Genomic DNA, 23059 nt, shown 5'->3' with positions numbered 1-23059 from the left:
TAGAAGCAGATCCGTCAGCCCCAGTCAAGATGACTGCAGCTATAGGCACTTTTTTTTTTTATAGGCACTTTTTTTTTTTTATAGGCACTTTTGACTGCAATTTCATGAGAGACACTGAGCCAAATCCACCAAACTAAATTGCTCCTAAATTGCTGAATCACAGAAACCACATGAAATAATAAACATTTATTGCTCTTTTAAGCCAGTAAGCTTTGGGGTAATTTGTTATCCTGCAATAAATAACTAATACATTTTACTTTCCACTACCAGGGCCATTTGGGTGTAACCAACGCTAGCCACTAGGAGGAAAGTCTTGTCTATTTAGAAGACTAAAAGCAGAGGCTAAAAGATAGACTAATAGGCCAATGGAACAGAAGAATCCTGAAACAGACCCTTACATATATCATCACTAGATTTAAGAAAAAGGTGATATGGCAGTACTATGGAGAAAAAAACCTGTCCTTTTGATAAGTGGCACTAGGTAAATTCAATACCCATGGGAAAAGAAAGATTCTTGATCCTTATGTCACGCCACATGTGAAAATTAATTTCAGATCATTATAAACCCAAATGTGAAAGATAAAGCAATAAAGTATTTAGAGGAAAACAAAGGAAAATATGTTTCTGACTTTGGGGTAGGCAATGATTTCCCGAATACGCAAAAGGTACTAAGACAACAGAAAAAGTAATCAATTATACTACATTAAACTTAATTTCTGGTTATCAAAAGGCACCGTTAAGAGGATGAAAAACCAAGCCAAGAAAGTGAGAAGAGATATTTGCAATACATACATCCAATGAAGGACTCATATTCAGAACACATAAAAAAAAGTCTATAAATTAGCAAGAATAAGACCACTCAATAGAAAAACAGGCAAAAGTTTAAATAGACACTACACAAAAGAAGATACCCAAATAGCGATAAACACGTAAACAGATCTCAACTTCATTACTCATTAGGAAAATGCAAATCAATAATACTAAGACAACCACCAGAATGGTTCCAATGAAAAAGACTGACAATAGTTAAGTTTGCGGAAGGATGTGGAAAAACTCTCACACCCTGTTCGTAGGCATGTGAGTTGGTATAATCACTTTGGAAAACTATGGCAGTGTTTACTAAAACTGAACATACTCAAACCTCAGGACCTTGTGTCTACTCCTAGGTACTTACCTCAAATAACTGTGTACATATATTCACCAAAATACATGTAAAAGTGTGTTTCCTGCAACACCATTCATAACAGCCCATATCACACCTGCCTTTTTGCACTCCTATTTCAAGTGCTTGTTACCTATAGTCTGGGCTGTTTGCATAGCTTCCTAACCAGTTATCCTAAATTAATACTTATAAATGATTCCAGTTTAATCTTCCGATCAGAGCAAAACTCTGATCGTGTCATTCCCCTTCACTACCCAAAAATTTAATGGCTCCCTATCACCTGCATAGCAATGTCCAAATCCTATGGCTTAGTTTTCTTTGTATTAAAATAAAATGAATTATTTTCAATGTGGTAAAACATAACATAAAATTTACCATTTCAACCATTTTAAGTGTACAGTTCTGTGGCATTAAGTATATTCACACTGTTGTAGAGCCATCAACACTATCCATCTCCAGAACTTTTTCATCTTCCCCAACTGGAATTCTGTATCCATTAAACATTAACTCCCCATTCCTCCCTATACCCCGTCCCTGAAAACCACTATTAGACTTTCTGTATCTTTGAATTTGACTACTCATATATGTGGAATCACACAATATATGTCCTTTTGTGACTGGCTTATTTCACTTAGCCTAGTTGACTTATTTCACTTCATGCCTAATTCCTGGTATAACCCAGCCAGGCAGAAGAAACACTATTAATTCAGATCAACAAAAACTCAAACCAAGGAGCACAAATGCAGAGAAATAAGGAGAACAGAATGAGACAGATGATGCAAGAGTGTGATAAGCAAAGCTTGAGATTAGGGTGAAAAGACCCAAATTATAGTCCTAGTTCTTGCTCTACAACCTTGGACAAATTTAACATCTCCTAAGCCTTAATAACCAAATATATAAAAGGGAAAATAACAAAGCTAATAATACTGATTTGAGAATTAAGTACAATTATTAAGTGTGAGAGCAGCTAGGACCAAACTCTGCATGACACATGTCAAGAACATAGTTATTGACTTTAAAGCAGCCCAAGGACATTCTGAGATCATGTAACTGGCAAAAGAGTTATCATTATGAAAGATCCCCAGATTTCCAATTCATAGTTTTTTCACCATTAAAGAGGCATTATTTTGTCCTTTGTCTTACTGCATACCACACATCAGCAACTCCTCTGAATTCTGGTTAAAGGTATCAGGATTCTTCCAGTCTCTCAGATTCAAAATTATCTACTTCCAATTCAACTCTTCTTGCTATTTCACTGTTCATGACGAATCAATGAGCTCCTTCTATAGTATTCAGTAAAACAAGCACAAATTCTGCTAAATGCTTTGAGGGATAAAGAAAGAAGGCAAGACCCAAACTTTCCTTTCAACTTACAATGCTTACAACAATTCAGGGAGATAAGACATGAACACATATCCCTAAAATAAAAAGCAGATTTTTATAAGCACCATAATAGGGACACAATATGCTATTAGACCACTGAAGCAGAGAATCAAACCTTTAGGGATGGGCAGGAGAGGGGGAGAGAGAGAGAGCAACAAAGAGAAATGAACATGAATGAATATGAACAGTGAAGAAGGTAGGGTTTGATATACAGTTTTAGGAAAGAAGGAGGAAAGGTCAGTTCTTATAGAGCACATAGTATGATCAAGACCTGGGTATGGGAAAATATGACAGGTTCAGAGAATGTGGAACAGTCTTTTTTGAATGTGGAAAAGAAAGAGGAAAGGAAGAGTCTGGTGGTCCTGGAAAGCCAACACCATCCTAAGAATTTTTAATCTTTTCTTTACTGATAATGGAGAGCCACTGAAGAGAACAGATTAGCAGAGAAATGATAGTTATCGCTGTGCCCTTAACTGGCAGAATGAGGAAGGCCAACCAGAGAAAGGAAACATAAGAGGCAGGAAAACTAAGAAGCTGTTGCAATGCTCTGCAACAGTGAGAGATGATGGCAGGGAGACAGAGCACAGAAGACAATGCAAGTCACTTTACTCAACAACGGGGCTTAAAGAAGTACATGGCATAAGGGCCAACCCTCAAGAAAGTTAGAACCTTCCACTTGTGTCTATGATTAACAGAACGCCACCACCTTCTCTGATGAAACAGAAGTGACTGTTTGCCTTTTGTACCCAAATCCAGTAAAACAAAACAAAACAAAAAAAACCGTTTCACAACCACCCAGACCACAGACATGCACCATGGGTACATATGGCCCGGAAGTTGCATCATTCTTGCTTTGAGTGGAGAGTGCATATCCCTCATGAACCTGTCTCTGTTCTTTGGGTTATATACCAAGGTCTCCAAGCATGTAGAATGCAGACATGACTTCTTCCTATTGCTCTTGGCACCTAAAAAACTTAGGTGGACCCCAGTTCAGCTTTACACTGGCCAGATCACACGGGAGTGCTGTGCTCAGTTCTGGTGGTGTAAAGGGTCTTGAAATCCAGTGGTACCAGGATTTAGGGAGGTTTTGCCCGGAGTCATGACTGTCGTGTTCTGAGATATAAGGGGCTAATGCACAGAAGAACGACTTGATTTATTTTGGGTGATCCCACATACTAAAGCTGAACTAGGGCCAGCAGGGGCATGCTACAGAAAAGCAGAGTTTTGGCTCAGTGTAAGTACGAATGTTCTAAAAGAGTGGTCCAAAGCAGGTCCTTTGGAAACTGAAGAACTACTCAGCGTCGGAGATACTAAAAAGGAGTTAGCCTAGAGCAGGGGTTAGCAAACTTTCTCTGTACAGAGCAGAGAGTAAATATTTTAAGCCTCTCAGACCCTACAGCTCTCACAGCTACTCAAATCTATAGTGGCATGGAAGAAGCCGTAAACAATTTGTAAGCAAACGAGAGTAGCTGTGTTCCAATAAAACTATTTAGAAAAAGAGGTGGTGGACAAGATTGGCTTGCTAGCCCCTGGCCTAGACTAGGAGTGGGTAGGGAGGGAGAGTTGAGCAGTGGATCAGTAGGAAGAAAGGGACTAAGGTCTCTTCCAACCCTGAGAGCCTTATGTATTTTTAACCAAGAAAATCTGACATGGTAACACCTCATTTAATCAGATTATTCATTCTTGGAACAGTGGGATGTGTTCTTCCACAAAACCAGCTATTAACTAGAACTCCCTTAGTTTCAGCCTTGACAGTTGAAAATATTTCTGAAAGTCCAGAATCTTCTGCCTTGCCTTAGGTACTATACCAAAGATAACAGAACTTTTCTTGGATGACTAAGGACTTCTCAGAGCCTCAAACCATCTCTCCAGATACCAAATCTCACATGCCTTATGGCTAAAGTTGTAGAAGGGTCAAGACATTTCTTGGAAGAGGGTTTTGTGTAACTCCTAGAAATGGGCGTGTCCTTTTAACTTCCATCTTTCTGATGAGGGTAAAGCCAAAAACTGCCAACAAACCAGGAGAATCCTGTTAAGTGAAGATTATAGTTAGTTAATTAGAATCTAACTGAGGTTACTGGATGATATCAATAAATTGAACTTATTAGTCAGGGACATTAAAAACATAATACTTGCATCTTCAAAAGCTCTTTGCTTTATATATAAAAAAATCCACCCATAACACATGCACACATTCATCACTCACACTCACCTTTCTCTTGGTAAAACTGCAGGTGGTGATGTAGTTTGAGTTCCAGCCCAAATAATCACAAAGACAGAAGAATTTGATCTGACTTGTGAGTACATGATGTACAACTATATCCCAACACACTGCAGCATGAAGAACACTAAGCTAGACTTATGGCCCATAACTGTTAACAGCAAACAATAAGAGAGTCCAGCGGGTTATATAACAGTCACACATTTCTGGAGAAACACTTCCTGAGTGAGAAAGAGCTTCCTGCTATCCTTCCTCTAGGTATCCTTCAACTACTCTGGACCATGGTGATTTTACACTCTGAGGGAGGGAAAAAGGCACTTGAGTTCCTGCTAGATTCCATGTGCTTTCTATCCATTATCACATTTAATCCTCAAACCAATGCTACAAGGCAAATAAATCCCTTTTTTTACAGATGAAGAAAATGAGGTTCATCGAAGTTAAGCAATTTGAAGAGATCACAGACCCTATCTTCTGGTCCACTGAGTCAGGGCTTAGGGTCCAGAAAGAACTTAAGGAGAAGCTAATGCAGATGAACTGCTGACTACACTTTGAGAAACACTGGCCACAGAGTTTATGAAAGGTCAAGTTCACAGTTAGTAGGTGATGTCGATAGAGGAATTAGAATCTAGGTCTCAGCTCCTAGTCCAAAGTTATTTCCAGTCCTCAAATCCAAATCCCTTAGGATCATAGTTATATGCTCCCGACTCATTCATTTGAGTAATAAAGATCCTCTCTGACTCCAATGAACCTTCCTTGTTCCTTGGGCACAGGATGAACTTTATCTTACCACAAGACAAGTCCATTCTGAGGTCAGGGGCTTTTTTAGCTCCAAAATTTAGCACAGTGCTTGATAGATGTTATGCACTATATAACTCTTCAGTGAAAGGTATACCAAAGAAATAAAAGGAAAGAATGTCTATTTGCTCCCTCTTTTGGTAAAAACATTCAAACAAAACCTCTCAGTCAGATGATCTGCTAATGTAACACTTCTAGGATTCTAACCATCTCTATCCTGGGTGAGATAGTACACAGACACCATAAACACAAAAGATACCATGGAAAAGTGCATGTCTTTATGTGAAACTGACTCCAACCCTAGGCTTCAGGGGGTGGATCATGGGAACCTAAATTAAGCCAATTAATACATTTCATCCAGTGACTGGTTCAGCAATGTGCAGGAGCTCCAAGCCAGCTAAAACAGTCATTAAGATTCAACACTAGGACTTTTGTTTGTGTTACTAAGAGTGGGCTCTCTCTTTCACTGGAGAGAAGGTTGGCATGATAAGAGCCTGAAGTTGCAAGGACCACCCTCTGGAGTCTAAGAACAACAAAGAGAAAGCAGAGTTAAAAAGATGGACCTTGATGAAATGTGTGTCCTAAATCAAGGTGATCCTGAAGCCAGGTTTCCCCTTTCTGGTGACTCAACAAACTCTTTCTCATTTAACACAGGTTTTTGTTTTTGTTTTTTTAAATTTCTTTGGATGTTTTATTGGTATTTCTTTGACCTTTTTTTCTTTTTAACATCTTTATTGGAGTATAATTGCTTTACAATGGCGTGTTAGTTTCTGCTTTATAACAAAGTGAATCAGCTATACATATATATATACATATATCCCCATATCTCCTCCCTCTTGTGTCTCCCTCCCACCTTCCCTAATCCACCCCTCTAGGTGGTCACAAAGCACCGAGCTGATCTCCCTGTGCTATGCGGCTGCTTCCCACTAGCTATCTATTTTACATTTGGTAGTGTATATATGTCCATGCCACTCTCTCACTTGGTCACAGCTTACCCTTCCCCCTCCCCGTATCCTCAAGTCCATTCTCTACGTCTCCGTCTTTATTCCTGCCCTGCCCCTAGGTTCTTCATAACCTTTTTTTTTTTTTTTTAGATTCCATATATATGCAACACAGGTTTTAAGCATGTGTCCTATTTTGGACCCAGAACCAGTTTGTTACCACAAGAATGACTCAGAGGTCCTTTCCATGAGCTCTCATCAAATTCATTATTTAATCCATTCTTTTGTTTCCTTCACTTTCAATTTTTTTTCCATTAGTATTTATTCTCCTTCTTCCTTCCAGTCATTCAATCAACATTTATCAAATGTGGATAAATGTCAGTGCCTATTAGTGCCAGGTCCTTTAGGATCTCATGATCTTTGGAAAGGGCAGGCAGGTACGTACACAGGTAACTAAGCGTGCTGAGGTCAGGACTCCAATAGAGGTATGAACAGAGAGCACTCTGCTTGGGGGCAGTCAGGGAATGGCGCAGAGCACGGGTGATACCTGGATTAGGTCTTGAAGGATGAGAGGAGTTTTGCTAACTGAAGAAAAAATACTGGAGGAGGAACCTTTCAGGAAAAGAGAATAATACGAGTATAGTTAACTCTCACTATTCACAGTAGTTATGGTCTATAAAGTCACCACAAACACTGAATTAGCAAATACTGAATCCTTTCTCCTAGAGGAAATTCAGGGTTAGGTCCCTGCAAGCCTCTGGCCAAAATATTTGTGTCAACCAATCCATACATAATCTTGTTTTATGTCTGTTTCTGTGTAAAGACACCTTATTTAATATATACTGCTGATTCATGAATATTGAACTTGCAGCTAACAGCACTATAACTCAAGTCTGGATGAAGTTTATCTAACACGTGTGTTTTCTCCAAAAGGTACATGATGATCTTGTGCTTAGGAGCCGTAGACAGTAGTTCAGCACTCTGCTTGGGGGCATTTAAAATAGTGACATCGGGCTTCCCTGGTGGCGCAGTGGTTGAGAGTCTGCCTGCTAATGCAGGGGACACGGGTTCGCGCCCTGGTCTGGGAGGATCCCACATGCCGCGGAGCGACTAGGCCCGTGAGCCACAACTGCTGAGCCTGCGCGTCTGGAGCCTGTGCTCCGCAACGGGAGAGGCCGCGATGGTGAGAGGCCCGCGCATCGCGATGAGGAGTGGCCCCCGCTTGCCACAACTGGAGAAAGCCCTCGTACAGAAACGAAGACCCAACACAGCCAAAAATAAATAAATTAATTAATAAATTAAAAAAAAAAAAATTAAAAAAAAAAAATTTAAAAAAAAAAAAAAAAAAAAAAAAAAAAAAAAAAATAAAATAGTGACATCATCAAACGAAAAAGCACAAAAATGTGAAAACCATGGCATTAAGAGGAAGGGGAACTAGTTTGCAGGGTAGGAGCTGAAACAAGAAGGCAGAGTGTGGCTCTGCCTTCTATCCATTCTTCCACGTTCTCAGCGTGGAACACGTACGTGGGGAGCTCAGACTTTTCACTGCTCTGCGTATTGCATGTCTGTGACTGACCTTGAAAGAGCTGTGAGGACTGGCTTTGGGGTTACAAATAAATTTTAATAAGTAGGTGAATTCTCAAATATGGAGGCTGGAATCTCTGAACAAGAGTATCAGTTATATAAGAAAAAGCTTGGTGTGTTCAAATAGTAAAGCTAAGTTTGTGAAGCTGAAGGAAGGAAGATAAAAAAGAGCATGGAAAGGCAATCACTGAAAGGAAGGCTAGAAGAGTGATTTGGGGCTATTTTAAGAAAGGCTTCACATGCCGAGTTTTATGTATTTTCTGTAGGTCAGCTGTTCTCAATATCAAATATTAATACAAAATTAAAAATTTGAGAATTCCCTCCTAGAACAATAATATACATTCTAGTATTTGTCAACTAATAAATAAAAGCTGTGAGGAATTCACTAACTCAATTATTTTGCTAATCACAATATCTACGTTTTTTTTTAAAGTACAAACACATGTAAAACACTTATTCACTGCATAAGTAATGCTTGGTGTGAGTGAGTGTGTGTGTTTTTAAGGACCCAGTCCACCATGTCAGAACGACTGTCATGTACCAAGTGGAGCAGCCCAGGTAGAGAGAACTACATGTGCAAAAGCCCTGAGGAGGAAGAAAGCTTGGCTCGTGGTAGGACCTGACAGCAGGGCGTGGCTGGAGCATAGTGAGCACAGTGGAAAGTATCAGGAGGACAAAGCAGGGACAGATCATAATGAAGCCTTGAAGGCCATTTTATGAAGTGTAGCTTTTATCTTAAATAGAACAAGATCCGTCAATAGGGGCATAATTAAATAAACTGATATATGAGCAATTGAAGAAACAAACAAGAACAATGTAGTGCGATCCTACTTATATTAAAAACCGTGGGGCTTCCCTGGTGGCGCCGTGGTTGAGAATCTGCCTGCCAATGCAGGGGACACGGGTTCGAGCCCTGGTCTGGGAAGATCCCACATGCCGCGGAGCGACTAGGCCCGTGAGCCACAACTACTGAGCCTGCGCGTCTGGAGCCTGTGCACCGCAACAAGAGAGGCCGCGATAGTGAGAGGCCCAAGCACCGCGATGAGGAGTGGCCCCCGCTTGCCGCAACTAGAGAAAGCCCTTGCACAGAAACGAAGACCCAACACAGCCATAAATAAATAAATAAATAAATAAATAAACCCAAAAGTTAAAAAAAAAAACCCTGTATGTTTATGGATACATACATATGCACACCACTACATATATATGTGTATTTACAGTATATATATATATATATATATATATATATATATATATATATATATATAGTATACACATGCACACACACACAGTGTCTTACAAATGCTCAGAAAAGCATTCCAAACTGTTAGCAATGGTTTCCTGTGGAGGAGAGTTGGGTATATAAGAGTATAAGGGAACTTTCATACTTTAATCCATGCACTTCTGTATTTTTAAATAAATAGAGCATGAGACCGCTAAATGGTTTTACATTTTTTCACATTTACATTTCTTAAAGGATCATTCTGGCTTGTAGCAAATGAAGTGAAGGCGGAAAGAGCATGAGTAGGGAGCTCAGGTAGACAACTAAGAAATAATGGCATCTGGATCAGGACAGTGGCAAAGGACATATACCTTCAAGATATATTTCAGAGGCTGAAATGGCTGACCGTGGTGATGAACTGAATATGGGGGATATGGGAGAAGGAAGAATAAAGAACGACTCCAAGATTCCAGCTTGAGCAAGCAGGTGTTGTGTTATGACTTATGGTGGGGAAGGGAACCACAGCCACATCTCTCTGACAACCTCTCATAGTGCATGCTACCCACTCTTTGTCTCTACTGCATCCTAAACAAAGGGGTAAAATGAATTTGACATGTGTGAGAGGGAGAGGGTCACAATCTGGGAAACCAAAGAGCCTTGTATCAGTGATTACACTGACTGAATTCGAGATTGATTCCCCAAAGACCAGGTCAGTCTTTCTGCAGAGGACTCAGGGAATCCATTAGTGAAATTACCTCTCCCATTGACAAAACAACAAATGAGTCATTGCCAACCCTTTGCATTTTGAAGAAACAAAGGTCATTTCACCGAAGGACCTCCCTTTCAAGTCCTTGAATGCTCTGATCTAAGTTGTATTTAAAGCACTGAAGTAAGCGAAGGTTACCAGGGAAAACCAGGGCAAAGTTGGGGGAAGGGTAGACAAATAATGCCCACAAGTATAGTTAAACTGTTTCCTTTCCTCTAGGACAAAGTCTTCGCTCATCTACCTCCCCAACCCCAAGTAATGAAAGAGTAGAAGACTCAGTGGGCTTTGGCTTCCCTAAAGACCTGGTTTCACACTTTCTTAACAGTGGTATTTAAAACTTTCCTGTGCATCAGGATCACTGAGACACCTGTTCAAATGTAGACGTTCCCAGGTCCCAGTCTCAACAGAGATTCAGACTCAGCAGGTCTAGAGTGGGGTCCAGGGCTACAAACCCCAAATGACTCTACTACACAAAGTCCAAGAACCCCACTTTGAGAAACACTGAACTACATTGTTCACGATGGTTGATAAAATGCAGTTATAATTTGGTGAGTTGCACTGGAGGAAGAAGTGGACCGTGGAGATCTGGGTTGTGCTTCCAGCTCTGTGTCTAGTCAGTTAGCTGGGCGGGGGTTGGGGGGGAACCACTTTTCTGCTCTGAGCCACGGTTTCCCCATTTATAAAACACAAGTGTTGATTTTGTGGATCTCCAACTTACCTTCAATTTCTGACATTTTAAGACCCCAGGAAAAGACAAAGGGTTGGAAATGTCAAGTAGGGCTTCCTGCCCCTTGTACTAGAGTGACTCTCCCTAAGGTACTCAGATTGCGAATATACATGAATAAGAGTATAAAATCCAGCGCTTTCTAAACTAGCTGGTTATGAGCAAATACAGGAAAAGCTACTTCTAAGGTACAAGATGAACTGGGCGGGGGGTCCTTCTGGAGCCTGGCTTCTCTTCCCTAATCACAGCACTCAATATAAAAGCAGGGAAATAATTCAAAGGATGGAAGGAGAAACTGAACCTAATTCCAAAGATTAACTCAGGTGCTCAAATAAATGCCGTCTGCCTCCTGGGAGCCCTCATTTACATCCATCCAGCTGCCTGAACTACATATATCTGAAAAACATTCCCGTGTAGAGGCTATTCCACAACCTCCATATGATTTATTGGAAAGGCTTTTGTTTAATTTATAAGAAGTCAGTATATAGCATTAGAAGAATGACCTCTGGGCTAATGCTTCCTTTTTTTCCCCCTTGTTTTTTAAAAGTCAACATTACAGAGGTATATAATTTATATGCAACAAAATTCACCCATTTTAAGACTTCAGGCAGATGGGTTGTGATGAATGTATACACCGTATAACCACCACCACAATCAAGACAGAACACTTCCATCACCCCAAGGCGTTCCCTTGTGCTATTTCCAGATTAATCCCCACTCCACCTGGCCCCAGGCAATAAATGATCTGCTTTCTATCACTGTAAATTAGATCTGTCTTCTCTAGAGTATCACAGAAACAGAATCATACAGTAAATATTCTTTTGTGCTAGGCTTCTTACGTACAACATAAAGTTTTATGATTCATCCAGATTGTTGCATGAATCAGTTTTTAACTGCTGATTTTAATTGCTGATAGTATAACATGTTAAGGAGTTACCATATTTGTTTACCATTCACCTATTAATGGACAGTTACATTGTTTCCAGTTTGGGGCTATTATGAATAAAGCAGCCATGAACAATCATGTATAAGTCTTTTTGTGAACATGTTTTCATTTCTCTTGGGTAAATACCTAGAAGTAGAATGGTTGGGTCACATGGTAAGTATCTGCTTAATTTTATAAAAAACTGCCAAACTGTCTTCCAAAGTGGTTGTCCATTTTTGCATTCCCACCAGCTATCTGTGAACATTGTAGTTTTTCTACAACACTTAGCCATTATAGCCAATCTAGTGAGTGTGTAGTGGCATCTCATTGTGGTTTTAATTTGCATTTCCCTGATGACTAACGATATTGAGCATCTTTCCATGTGCTTATTGGTTCTTTATCTTCTTTTGTGATGTCTGTTCAAATCTTCTGCCCATTTTTAAATTGAGTTTTTTGCTTTATTATTGAGTTTTAAGAGTTCTTTGTATATATTTTGGATACAGTCCTTTGTCAGACATATGTATTGAGAATATTTTTTCCCAGTCTGTGGCTTGCTTTATCACTTTTTTAATGGTGTTTTTTAAAGAGCAAATGTCTTTAATTTTGTCCAATTTATCATTTTAAAATAGTTCAGGCTTTTTTATGTCTTATATTTCTTGTCTAAGAAAGCTCTGTCTACCTCAAGGTCAGAAAGATTTTCTGCTTCATTTTCTTGTAGAAGTTTTATAACTTTAATTTTTATGGTTAGGTCTATGATCCATTTTGGGTCAGAGTGAGGTAAGGATCATGGTCAATGTTTTCCCACATGAATATACAGCTATTCCAGCAGTGTTTGTTGAAAAGTACCCTTTCTTTATCAAATTGCCTTGACATTTTTGTTGAAAATCAGTGACCAAATGGATGTAGGTCTATTTCTAGACGTTCTATTATGTTCAATTGATCTCTCTCTATATATACTTCTGCCAAGACCACCCTGTTTTGATTACTGCAGTTTTACAATAAGTCTTGAAATTAGGTAATGTGAGTCCTTCAACTTTGTTCATCTCTTTCAAAGTTGTTTCGATTATTCTAGTTCCTTTGCATCTCCATAAAAACTTTAGAATCAGCCTGTCAATTTCTACCAAAAACAACAACAGCAACAAAAACCAAAATGCTGAGATTCTGATTGGAATTGCATTGAATCTAGAGATCAATCTGGAAAGAAATTGACATTATATCATTTCCTCCTTAGAATTCAACAGAGAAGCCATCAGGCCTGGAGTTTTCTTTCTGGGAGGTTTTTAATTATAAGTTAATTTTTTAAATAGATACAGGGCTATTTGGAATTTTACTTTCTTTTGTGTCAGCTTTGACAATATGTGTCTTTCACAGAATTTGTCATAGCATATAAGTTAACAAATTTATTCAGACAAAGCTGTTAATAATATTCTATTATCCTTTTTTAAAAAATTGAGATATAATTCACTTACCATAAAATTCACCCTTTTAAAGTGTACAATTCAATTTTTTTTTTAGTATGTTCATAATGTTATACAACCATCACTGCTATCTAATTCCCAAACAATATCATCTCCCCCAAAACTATCCTGTACCCATTATCAGCCACTATTCAGTCCCCCTTCTTCCCAGACCCTAGCAACTACTAATCTTCTATTATCTTTTAATATCTGCAGGATCTGTAGTAATGGGCTGGTCCATTTTTGGTGTATTCTATTTCCACAGAGATCTAGTTCTAATGCAGGAATCTAAAGAGTTGAAGTCACATTACAGTCTGGGACTCTGGAGAAATGGAAAAAGAGAGAATTTTCCTGAAGTTTGTTAACTAGGCTCCTATTGCCTAGCAGCACTTTTCAACCAGTGAGAGTGTGCCAAGTTATTGAAAGGTTTCGAACACTCCAGCCCTAAGAAAGCTGAAGTCCTTGGCCCAGTCTCCTCTGGCCACAAGCTACCTGCAGTCTGACATTAAAATGCTATTTTTTTGTGATATGATATAAAAAAATTTGGAAGGCGTGGGCCTACAGTACTAAGTCCAAACTAATCAGGATAATATTCGAGGACCTTCTTTCATTTGGTCCCAAACTGCTTCCTGTAATTGCCTTCTACGCCTTTCCCTCTGTCCAATCTTACTCCCACAAACATCCTAGACTCCAGGCAGAATAAAGTATTTTAACCCAAGAAGCCATGCAATTGTGTGCTCTTGAGGTGTTCCCTGCCAAATACTACTAATCCTTTAAGATTCTACTCAAATGCACTTGGGAAACTCTGGAAGGGCAGGGAACATGCTCATCTTCCCCTTCAGGAAGCAACAGCTGAACTGAATACGCTGGCGGAGGACCCAGTACTGATAGGCTCTCAGAGTACAAATCTCTTTTTTGTATTTTCGAAATTGTCTTATGAAGAAAGCAAGAAAGGGATCATCATCATCATTTTGTAGATCAAGGAACGTTCATCCAGAAAATAGTAATGACCTGATAAACTCATACAGAGCTAGAAGAATCCAAGTTTCCTTTATACCATGCCATTTATTGTTATACTAATTTTTTTTAAAAGGTAGAACCCAAAGCCTTTCATTCTAAAATGAGTCCTATCTTCAAAAAAATTTTTTTTGACGTTAAAAAAATTTTTTTTGGTTAATTTTTTCAGTTTTATTGATGTATAAAGACATAAAATTTAAGATATTTAAAGTGCACTTGATATATGTGGTGACCTGATATACATATATAACCGATCTCTTAAATTGCAAAAATTTCCTAGCAGTGGTCTACAACAACTTATATTTACTTTAAGATGTAAGACTGATGGGAGAGATGGGAGTTGAGGATAGGAATGAATCCTGAATGTGGTACAGAGCATTCCACAGGGAAGGGGAGGTGGCACACTGGGGCTCTGGTGCCCTGAAGCTTTATTACTTTACAAGCTACTGTTGGTCACTTGGCTGATTCAGAGCTGTCTCTGTGTGTGGAAGTGTGTGCTGACCACTTCTGGAAATAGAAGAACCAGGACCTTATCATCTTAAGAAGTAAAACCCACCTATTCCATTTATTTCTAGGTACCCTCTCTACCTGCGTCTGTGTGAACAACGCAGCTGAATAAATATTAGAATCGACACTCAGCTCTTAGATAATTTTCCATCTTGAGGCACCCTGACTCTGTCACATAGGGCTCTCTGGGGCCCTAGAAACTCTCCCAAAGTCTCAGTTTCTTCCACGACTTCAGGACAAAAGTTTGCAGATTCCAACTGGGGAGCTACGCCTTCCTCAAGTATCTCCCAGGCTTAACCCTGGTGCCTGTCTAAATAAAACTCTGTGATTGAAACAAACCATTTCTGACTTTAATCCTTCTCTGAGCAAATAATGTTCCACTGTAGCAGTAAAAAATACAGAATCAAGTCCAGCAGTTTAATATCTAGAATGCATATCCCTGTATTAAAACCCCTATACCTATTCACCATGCCTGCCCTCTACAGAAATTTCGCACTTTATTTTTGTTAGAACCTTCAACTTTACTGCACCTTGAACTGAAAGAGCTTTCCATAAACTGGAATATAACATAATTTATTAATCCCAACCAAATCCAAACCTATATACTTTCTAAAATATCAACACAGAGTGAAATTACACCAGAAAATTTCTCTAAAAGGATTATAAGTAGAGATTATTTGTAAGCAGTCCTTGGTTTATAAAAGCTCCAAGTTTCATCAGGACTGTTACCTAGTTATTTCAGATGCACAAGTGTTTTGTAAGCTTCTGGAAGGCAGAGACAGAAAACATGCATGGTACAGTGGAAAATAAACAAGACTTAGAATCTGAAGATGTGAGTTCAAACTCCTGGCATCACTTACTAGCTATGTGACCCCAATGAGTCACAACCTCTGTAAGCCTTAGTTTCCTCATCTGTAAAATGGAACAAACTCCACCTACCTCACATGGTTATGGAGAGGAAAAAATAAGGCAAAGTATATATGTTTTTAAAAAAGCGTTATATACAAATATGAACTTTATCTTCTAATTGTTTGGGATGTGGGCTTCTCATCACCCCTGTATTTGGTCATAAGTCAGTGCAAAAGACCAGAGTAGGTAACCAAAATGATCTCCTGATGTCTATGTAGGACAGTGTCTTAGTGGTCAGTAAAACCACACATTCTAAGAAAAGTTAGGTATGGCACCCATATATAAAACTCATAACTTTGAAAAAATAACTTTCTAACTCAGTCACTACGGGTGCTTAGTGAACACCACCACCTCTCATGTGCACCTGCAGTCCTGGATGTAGGTCCTTGCTATTATTCTCCACCAAAGGAATCAGAACTCTTGGAGGGGAGTTGATTCCATGTTGTGGAATAAAAAAAATTAGGATAGGTCTGAATGTGCTGTTTATTCAATAATAAAAGCAAGGGTTCTTTAAAACACACAGAGAAGAAAATGTCAAGGATATTTAAAGTCAAAAGGACTAGATTTAAAGGCATTCCCAATGGCCAAGTTGTAACATTTTAGGATTACAAGTTGAGGCTGTGAAAATATGAGTTCATAATATCCAAAGGATTAAAGTGTACAAAAGTTTTTTTATACAAAAGGAAGGTGAATAAATAGGGTTTTTGTGGTTTTTTTGGTATTTTTATTGATTCTGATAAGAAGGGCAGTCAATACGGGAACTTTCCTTTCTTCTATTACACAATATAGCTGATATAAAGTATAGATGTGTGCCTGTTTCTATCTGTATAAGCAGAGAAAGAATCTTCACAGGGAACTATGAATAAGGAGGAATTACAGGAAAAAGTAGAAGTTACAGAAAGACTAGGAAGGACTGATCAGCGCTGGTGGTCATACATAATAGCTCACAAAAGGAGGGCTGTCTAACAGTTAAAAAGCACTGGTGGTCACAAATACTCACCAAGTACTGGGTTGGCCAAAAAGTTCGTTCAGTTTTAAGTAAAAATAAAAGACACGTTTTCATTTTCACCAAGAATTTTATTGAACAATGTATTCGCTAACCGAACGAACTTTTTGGCCAGCCCAACAGAATGAGGGTCCAACATAATGTTCCCAGATAATACTTAAGTTTGCAGAGCAGAGCTGACTTCATGAACTCCTATTCACTCATCTTCTAGCAGTGGTTCCCAGACTTTAGCATGCATCAGAATTACCCAGAGGACACCCTGAGATGCAGATGCCTGGGACCCATCCCCCAGAGTTTCTGATCTAGAAGGCTGAGGTTGGGGTGGGGTCTCAAAACTTGCATTTCTAACAACTTATCAAAAGATGCTGGTTGATGCTGCTGGGTCTGGAACCACACTCTGAGGACCACTTTCCTACTTGCATCACTAATCGCAGTGATGTGTTTACTGAAGCGTAAGTAGTAGGTTCTGAATAACGGTAACATTCAGGTCACTATAGCATAATGACTGGACAGTGTTTTATAACCCTGGCCAAGTAAGAGACTAAAATTTCCTCCTTTCAAAGGAAGAAATTAGATTATAAGAAGATAAAACCTATGTGAAAGCATGAACTAAAAGTCGTATTAATGTAGCAACTGAAGTTTGTCTAGAAAGATGAAGCTCGGCCTCATAACCAGTGGCAGGGATCTAAAACACTGTGAGGAGACCAAGCCATGGACGCCAACCAAGGATCAGTTAATTTATAACTGGATAGCAGGACTTTGCCAATTTGAAAAAGTGTTCCTTTTACTTTTTGTTCTGGTCAGGTGACTTCCTGGTTATTTCCCTGGAAAAGGTTATTTGCCTGGGAAAGTCAAAATTATAACTTAAATCTTGGGATGATATCAAAATAAGTACAGCATGCAAATAAGTACAAAAATAATGAAGAAATTAATTAAGCCCAAGGTATTGATGTTTTAGAATAAGACGAAGCATAAGTATACAAATAAGGTTTGTAACCACTGTATTTGTATATGTCTTATTTACTATTTAAGGTTTTTGATATATTCAAGAGAATCAGCCAAATTAAACTTGTAATGGCAATTATATTAAGAGAATTTAAACAAATCTGTAAGTAACAAGTAATGTTTAATGTCATCTATTAGGATGATGTTATTCCTCTTTAGGCACAAAAGCCTCTTGGAACTTCCAAATACCTGAGAGATTGCTCACCTCAGCCAGAAATTCGACTCTCAGGAAAGGTTTCAGAAAGATGCTCCAGAGGAGGTAAAGTAGTTTACCATCTCTTAACACTGCTGATTTAAAGGTGGAACGCTGTCATCCCCAAAGAATTCAACTGCAGGATTGAACATACACTGTGCAAAGTGGGGAAGAAAGTAAAATTTATTGAGCATCTACTTAGTACCAATCCAATCTCAGCACCTGGCTCACTGTGCATGCTCAATAACCACTATCTGTAATCCTAATGCAGACAGACAGTGTTAAAAAGGATAAAGAATTATAATAATTATGGAACACAGAAAAGAGACCGATTTACTGTACCTTGAGAAAGGAGTCAAAGAATATGCCAGGGTGAAAAGGCAGGAAGAGATTCCGTATTTTAAGCCTAAGGAGGCATCTAAATACATGGCATCTTCTAGAGACGGCAAGTTCTTACGTATGATTACAGGAAAGGATGTAGGGGGAGAGGTCATCACAAGTGAGGCTGGAGAGGAAGGTTTAAGAGCGGATCATGGATAGCCTTGAATGCAGCCACACCAAGGAGCGTGGACTTATCATCTAGGTGATGGGAAGAAACAGGATCAGATCTAGGTTTTAAGAAAATCTAACTGAGCTGCATACAACATGAACAAGTCTTACAAACATGAAATTGAGAGAAGAAAGCAAGGTTGAAAAAATGTGATTTCATTTAAAGTTCAAAACTAGACAAAATTAACCATAGTGCTTAAGGATACACATGGTAAAGCTATAAATGAAAGCAAGGAAGTGATTACCACAGAAGTCACTATATACCTGGAAGGGGGGACAGGGGTGGAGTAAGAAGGATATGATTGGGAAGGGACACACAGGGGTTTCTGAGGTGCAGTCATTTTTTTGGCCTGGGTGGTAGTAATATGGGTGTTTCCTTCATTGAACTGTATGCTATATACATTTTTTTGCCCTGTATTATATTTCACAATAAAATGTTGTAGAATATATAATTGGAAGCATCTGGAAGGATGATGAGGTGGGCAGAGTCTGAAGACACAGAGAGAAATCAAGAGTTGGTCACAATAGTACAGGCAAGGGAAGAGACCTTGAGTAAGGTCATTGGTAGTGGGACAGAGAGAAAAAAAAAAAGGGTATTGAGAATTACTTAGAAGTTAGGTTTCAGTGACCCATTAGAAATAGAAAGGAAAGGAGAGGAACGAATCGTGACTGTAAGATTTTTTAAGTTTTAAGCTTGGGAAGCTGGATGTTAGGCAGGAAAAACACAAAGAGCAGGAGACTGATGCAACAAAAAAAATTTGAGATATGATTCACATAGCATGTGAATTCACTCTAAAATTCACTCTTTAAAGTGTACAATGCAGTGACTTTTAGTATATTTACAGGGTTGTGCAACTATCACCACTATCTAATTCCAGACTATGTTCACCACCCAAAAAGAAACCCCATACTCATTTACTCATTAACAGTCACCCCCCCATTCCCTGAGCATCCTTGCCCCTCAACCCTTATGTGATTTTAAGAGAATAAAAACCTGTTTTGTGGGTTAAAACTGTCTTGATAGAGTAATAGTGACATTCAATTGGTCTCAGCAGCCCAATCCCCAAAGAGATCTTGTATCAGAGCCTTAATTTGTCTCTCCACAAAGATGGGAGCTCTGGAGAAGTTGAGGAACCTTCTTTTCTCAAGATGTAGATGGGAACATCCCCAGTCCTAGTTCCACCTTGGAAAGAGACTGAAGTCAACAGGGATCAAGGTGGCAGAAACAGGTGTCAGGTTATAGTGGCTTTCAGCCAGTGGCAGTATTGCACCCTCCAGGGTGTGGAAAGGTGTGTGTGTGTGTGTGTGTGTGAGGTGGGGGGTAAGTTGTCACAATGATTGGGGAGCACTCCATGCATCAGAGGGCAGGGGACAGGGATACTAACCTCAAACAAGGCATTGGGCAGTCCTGCATAACCAAGAATTGTCCCACCCAAAATTCCAATAGAGCTCCACCTCTCCTCTGAGAAGCAATAGGGGCAGAATTCCTATTATTTCTGAAGTACAAAAGCCAAAATGGAGAGTTACGATCTGTAGTTGGGAACCAGGCCCAGGCCTGAGAATGTGTGGTTAAGAATAGCTTAGAGAACAGAAGATGTAAATTAGCTCACAGTGAAAAGAGAGTATTAATAGAAACCCAGATATTAATAGTGATGAGTCTCAGCTGAGGAGGACCGTGGCCCAGGACTGTAGCATTCAACCATCACTTCTCTTGAGTCTTGTGCTACGTGTTATAGCTGCAGCTTCAGATACAGGAAAGGGTAAAGGACATATTCAGTGGTACAAACCATCAGAAAGAGTACCTGCAGGGGTATGCCCTATAGTCCATCTTAAAAAATTAAGAAGGCTCATTAGGGAGCTCTCTATATAAGTACAAACTTTTTCTCTCTCTACACTGATTTTGTATGAAACTCTGCCATTGGTCATCCCTTTAATTCCAGCACTGAAGACCCTGTTAAAATTGGCACTTTGCTTTCAAACATGTATTATATGTGAAGCTCTGGGAAGCATAAGCAGCAGCAGGAGACAGTCCTTAGAGTAAAAGCGCCTCTCTTCCCGTGGTGAACACAACTAAATAAAATACACATTCACCTGTGCAACATATTGCAACAGGAATAATTTCATAGCTGAAAGTAAGTTTTGGGGTCAGCTTTGCTACTTATGAACTGCACGAACTTGGGATCTTTCATATCACCAAGCTTCAACTATAAAATGAAGATGATAATCCAGACAGCGTTGTTATGAGAACCAGAAGTGAAAGGCTGTTTTTTTTTCTTTCCTTAAATAAAGAATATAAACGTTATAAACTTTCCTATAAAGTTCTGTTAGAGTATAGAAGTGGGAAAGTTTATGTTTGATATGAGAACAGTTTAACAAAGGAGGAAGTGTTTGAACTAGGCTTCAAACACATGATTAGGATAGCAAATGTCTTACACGAAAAGTAATAATTTATGCAACATCTTCACTGAGCCACTGCTTTGTGCCAGGCCTGGGCCAGGCAGTGGATGTTAATGACTTGGTACTGGTTATTGTATTGCTTTTATATTGCCTCAATACGTTTGTTTATTCATTAATTCTTTCCACAAATACCTAAGATGCAATTAGTTTACCAGAGTAGCCAAACACCTAGAAAGTGTGAGACACCTGGACTCAGGGAGAGGTGGTAACCAGACAGGGGATGGTAGGTCCTGAGAGAGGTTCCTACCAGAAGCTCAGCCCAGCTTAGGTAAAGGCTGGACATCTGAGACCCTGAGATGGGGTGGGAGACACAAGGAAGGAGGCATAGGTGAGTTCTACTGACAGTTATATCTAATAAATAATGCTGTGCAGTTCTGGAGCTATTGATAGAAATCAGCTTCATGCCTTGCTGCAAATGACTAAGAATACGGACTTCCCTCCCAATTATAGGCTTGGAAACAATTCTTTTTCCACGTCTATGTCACAAGGCAGGACATTATGTAAGACGCCCTGAATCCAATGAATGCTACAATCAACTGAATGCCCCCTGGTGTTTAATGTAAGCTCTGAGCCAGGCTGTCCTATGAGGGAAGAGGAAAAGGTGGAGGAAGAAGAGGAGGAGGAGGAGGAGGAAAGGATAAATTATTTCCCTATAATTCTTCAATAAGAAAATACAGGAAGGCCAGCCTCAGCGGCTGGGGAGAGCAGGAGGAGGTCGCAGTGGGGGGAAGATGCTGCACTTTGGTGTAAATTGCAGTTGGTGAGGGATAGTTTCTCAGACTCAAGTTAGAAGTGAGAGTTCAGATAAGTGAGGCCGTCATTGCTGCTTTGAACACCTCAGAAGGGGAGAATGGATTTATCAGGAGTGAAAAAGAAGAACCTGTTAGGAGTCAAAGAAAATAATAACAAGTCCAGCACGAGGGCTCCTCCTCCTACCAAATGCAAAGACCGCTCTGATGAGAAGTCCAAGGATCGCTCTAAAGATAAAGGAGTCAAGCGAGAAGGGTGGTGGTGGGGATAAAACTCAAAAGAGGTGCAGCGCATCCCGTGGTACCAGCAGCACCAGGTCTCCGTCCAGCTCTCCTCCAGCTTGGGCTCCAGCTCATCTTCGGCAGCGAGCCGCTCAGGAAGTTCCCGCACATCCCGCAGCTCCAGCTCCGGCAGCTCTCCTGGCTCTCCGAATCCTTCTCGGCACAGGCATGACAACAGGCGGCATTCCCGCTCCAAATCCAAACCACCCCAAGGAGATGAAAAGGAAAGGAAAAGGCAGCGCTGTCCCCTAAACCCACCAAAGAACACATTGGGAGCCTCATCAGGAATGTGACCAAGATCACATCATGGAGATATTCTCCACCTATGGGAAAATTAGAATGACTGACATGCCTGTAGAAAGGATGCACCCCCATCTGCCTAAGGCTATGCATATGTGGAGTTTGAGAATCCAAATGAAGCCAAGAAGGCGCTGAAGCACATGGACGGAGGACAAATTGATGGCCGGGAGGATCACTGCCACTGCTGTGCTGGCCCCCTGGCCCAGGCTACCCACAGGCGAGTCGGCCCTCCCAGGAGAATGCTGCCACTGTCCCCCATGTGGCGCAGGTCACCCCGACGGTTGAGGAGAAGGTCACGTTCCCCTCGGCGCAGGCAGGTCCCCCGCCCGCTGCCATCACAGGAGCCACTCCAGCTCCAACTCCTCCTGATAAGCAGGGCCACTGAAGCTCCGCCCCTGGGAGTTGCATCCCATCCAACTCACTTTTGTCACTTTTCTAGCCGAAGGAGGATCAGTAGGAAAGAAATCCCTCACTCAGGGGCAGGTTTCAAAGGTGAAGGCAGCAATTGAGACGTTTCCCCTGGCGGCAGAGTTCTGGCGGCAGGAGCGTTGTTGGTTTGGGGTCATGCCTATAAAGATGCCCTCCAGTTTTCTGGCTAGACGGCTCCCACGTCTCTAGTTCCTGAGAGTCAGTTTAGTGGCAAAGCCAGCAGGGATGAGCAGGGGGCTCCAGGTGGTGGTTCAGCCCCAGCCTGGGAGCACGTTTTCCCATCCCACAGATGACCTGAGGCCAATCTGGTGGCCTGGTCATGCCCTAACCTGTTGGCCTGCAGAGTCCCTCAGGAAAGGGCATGCTTTTATGCAGCTGTCACTCCTGTTAGCCTGGCCCTGCTCCCCTGCTTGAGTCCTCTTCCGACCTCTAGGGTCAAATACCCCATTATCTGCCCAAAATGGTTCTTTCCACAT

General features: G+C 40.3%; 1 protein-coding gene and 1 pseudogene across 3 annotated transcripts in view; one reads left to right on the top strand and one right to left on the bottom strand.

Annotated features, from left to right (window-relative positions):
- The window catches only part of GAB2 (GRB2 associated binding protein 2), a 175256-nt gene that overhangs the window by 61860 nt on the left and 90337 nt on the right, over window positions 1-23059 (bottom strand). The window contains exon 1 of one of the 3 annotated variants that reach the window (XM_036859542.1): window positions 2306-2324. The exons of the other annotated variants lie outside the window; for them this stretch is intronic. The gene's annotated coding sequence lies outside the window, so the exon portion shown is untranslated. Of the gene's footprint in view, window positions 1-2305; window positions 2325-23059 lie in introns of those variants that run through there. 3 annotated transcript variants of the gene reach the window in all.
- On the top strand, window positions 21674-22663 carry LOC118898969 (annotated as a pseudogene).

Source organism: Balaenoptera musculus, chromosome 8 (genome assembly GCF_009873245.2).
Source record: "Balaenoptera musculus isolate JJ_BM4_2016_0621 chromosome 8, mBalMus1.pri.v3, whole genome shotgun sequence".
Taxonomy (NCBI): Eukaryota; Metazoa; Chordata; class Mammalia; order Artiodactyla; family Balaenopteridae; genus Balaenoptera; species Balaenoptera musculus.
This window is presented reverse-complemented; position numbering and strand designations above follow the sequence as displayed.